This window comes from Saccopteryx leptura, chromosome 10 (genome assembly GCF_036850995.1).
Source record: "Saccopteryx leptura isolate mSacLep1 chromosome 10, mSacLep1_pri_phased_curated, whole genome shotgun sequence".
Lineage (NCBI taxonomy): Eukaryota > Metazoa > Chordata > Mammalia > Chiroptera > Emballonuridae > Saccopteryx > Saccopteryx leptura.
In genome coordinates, this window is record NC_089512.1 from 8,715,729 (window position 1) to 8,719,270 (window position 3,542).

Below are 3,542 nucleotides of genomic sequence, written 5' to 3' on the forward strand. Positions count from 1 at the left end.
AGTGGTTCTCTCCCCAGCCAGGGACCTCACACCACTGGCAGGAGCAGGAAACAAGGTTCAGGGTCTCCTGTCGGCCAGGCTGGAGCTCCAGCGGGAGTGGATGTCTTGGGAAATTCTTTTCTCCGTTGTTCTACCTGGAGCTGGTTCTGCCCCAATCCCACTCTCCTTCCTGACAGTCCTCTCGGGGTCGGAACCTACAGGCCTCCGTAGAGGGCAGGGTGTGCGGTGTACTGTCCATCGGTGGGGAGGGTTTAGCGTGGGTCAGTCCTCCAGGCGATACAGGGTCACAGGTGTAAGTTTCAGGGGTGTGGAGGGAGAGGGGGAAGAGAGTTGGCATCCCTCCCCTGCCTGTTAACCGGCCCCGGCCCTTACATGGCGCTTTGTACCACAGCCGCCTTCTCCGGACTCCTTACAGTCACGCCACGCCACGCCACTGTCTCCGCATTTGAAAACCGGTACCCTACCTCCCCGCAGGCTCTTGAGGACCGGGTCCAGCTCCTGCATGGACACAGGCTCTGGGTGGCCTGGCCCCGCCAGCCCTGGCCTCGCCGTTTCTTAGACCCGAGAGAAGGTGCCGGGTTGGAGGAAGAGGGGAGTTCCACTGTAGATGCAGTGAATTGAGGTGCCTGCAGGACCCTCCTGGGGCGCTGTCCGAGGCAGAGGGACGCCTGGTGCGGACCAGCTCAGGATGGGAGAGATGATGTGTATCCTTCCAACGATTTTTTTTTTTTTGTATATTTTTCTGAAGCTGGAAACAGGGAGAGACAGTCAGACAGACTCCTGCATGTGCCCGACTGGGATCCACCCGGCACACCCACCAGGGGCGACGCTCTGCCCACCAGGGGGCGATGCTCTGCCCCTCTGGGGCGTAGCTCTGTTGTGACCAGAGCCACTCTAGCACCTGGGACAGAGGCCAAGGAGCCATCCCCAGCGCCCGGGCCATCTTTGCTCCAATGGAGCCTTGGCTGCGGGAGGGGAAGAGAGAGACAGAGAGGAAGGAGAGGGGGGGTGGAGAAGCAAATGGGCGCTTCTCCTATGTGCCCTGGCCGGGAATCGAACCCGGGTCCCCCGCACGCCAGGCCGACGCTCTACCGCTGAGCCAACCGGCCAGGGCCCTTCCAACAAGTTTTGAGCCAGAAATCTAAGCGTGAACATTTCCTGTCCCTTGTGCCCAGGTAGTCGGTCACTGGTCACTGAGCCCGTGCTCCCAAGCCTTTGCCTGAATAGTCTCCATGTAGAATGCCCACTCCTTCCTTCAAGTTCCCAGGTCCTAGGCTCCTTTTCAGACTCTTCTGGAACCTTCACGATGGAGAGTGGGGGGTTTCTTTCTTCCTCTGGGTCCCACCTGCCTTGCTTTTCCCAGGTGGCCTGTATGTTGGAAGTGCCTGGCTGTGCCCCGTGTCCCCAATCTCCATTGTGCATGAGCTCCCGAGGGCAAGGACAGCCCCTTCCTCTCTGTGTCCCTCATGGCGCCCACCAGTTCTGGCATGAATGCATAGAAAAATGCATGTTGAGAATAGATTGGTTGAGCTTTGTTTTCTGGGAAGACCTGCCGTGACATTGGGTTCCTCTGCAGGTGGCCTGGGAGGATGTGTCCAGCCGAGCACGTCCCTGGCCTGGGGCCAGTCGTCCCCTGCAGACAGCAGAAAAGCACCCTGTCCTGTTGCTGCCCCCAACCTTGCCTCCAGGGCCCCCCTTGAGTTCAGCCCCAGGCTCCCTATGTTCCTGCCAACGCTGTGCCAGGCATAAGAGGGTCTAGAAGCCTCTGATCTATGTTCCTGCCAATGCTGTGCCAGGCATAAGAGGGTCTAGAAGCCTCTGATCTATGTTCCTGCCAACGCTGTGCCAGGCATAAGAGGGTCTAGAAGCCTCTGATCTCCCAAACCATCCTTTTTTTCTGACTTGCACTCAGAGATAGAGACATGGGTTGTGACATTTCTTAATTTATTTTATAATCATAGAATGTTAAAGCCAAGCTGGTAAATTTAGGTAAAAAGATCCTTCAGCACTCCTGCGAATTAGTCAATTTTGTATTTCTTCACTATTTCTGAAAGACCTTATTGCAATTATTGGTGAAAGCCACTTTTAATGTTGCGATACTGTGTTTCCAAACAGTGAGAGACCCTGGGCCTGTCACTCAAAACCCAGCTGGTGGTTCCAGCACAGAACCCCGGGCTCCATTCTGTGCCCAGCGGGCATGACCCCTCGACAGACCCGAGTCTAGCACTGTGCCAGGCTCCCTGCCCAGCGTGGAGGCCTCAGGGCTTCCCTGAGAGCCTCAAAGACTTGGGTAGGGTCTGTTTCTCCATGGCCGAGCGCTTGCTGTGTGCCCACCCTCAGCAGGGCTGCCTGCCTCTGTGTTGTTGTCCATCTGCTCCAGGACATTCAGGGTCAGCACCAGCTTTTCAGGACAAGCAGATTTCAGAATCACATCTTTGCACACCGACTGGTCAGGAAGGTGTGTTCAGGTGGCCTGTGGTTTTAGCACCTTACCTTTTCATGTCGTATCTCTTGGAGCTAAGTTCACCTCAGTACATACAGACAGGGTGGCCTGTCCTTGCTGAGGCCTCCAGTGTGTCCCACTGCATACATGGCACCACCCTGCAGGTGACACCTCCCAGAGACGGACGTTGGGTTCGCTTCCAGTTGGTAATGACATGCATTGCTGCCCCGGAGACCCATGCATGTGAGCCGTTGTGCATCCTGGGAGGTATTTACAAGACATCTAAAACAGAATTCTAACTTCAGAACTTAAACACAACTCTCTGAAATAGGAGAGGGGAAGGTCACCTTATGCACTGAGGACAAACTATGGCTCTTATCAAAGTGAGGTTCGCAACTCCCACTTCACGGTGCCACAAAACAAACCAGACAAGGGGTGGAACAGTTTCTCTCTTTGTTAAAAAGGGGACAGAGAGACAGCCACTGGGTCCTGGGGGTGATCCTTCCCTCTGACACCCGTGGCTCTGTTTTCTGGGGTCAGACCCTGGGCAGCCTCTGTTCTGTCTCCAACTGTCCCAGGCTGCGGCTGACCTCAGGTGAGGGAGGCCGTGTGTCCTCTTGGGAACTCTGGGCTGGCAGCTGCCTGAGGTGGAGGTGGACCCAGCCGCCCTACCTGGCTCCTAGGCACTTCAGACGGCATCTCCGAAAGGAAAGGCCAGTGTCACAGTCAACATGATCTACAAATATTCACCGTAGGACCTCTGCTCTGTGTCTCACCTTCCAGGACACACTGAGCCCGAGGCAGGGCAGAGCTAGGGACTGCAGCTCTGCGGGGGCTTGCCGACCAGGAAGGGAAAGATCCTCTCACAGACCTGCCCTGAGGCTGTGGGCTGGGTTTCCTCTCTTCCAGGTGCCAAGCCCTACCCAGGCACCTCTCCTCCCCCCTCCCCCCCACGGTCCCGCCCCCACCCCAGGGTTCTTCGGGCCGGCAGGAACTGGGGTGTGTGTGTCTGTGTGTGTGTGTGTGTGTGTGTGTGTGTGTTTAGGGGTGCTGCCAGGAGCGCCTATTGGGCCACAGGGTGGGGCAAACCCCGTGAGGC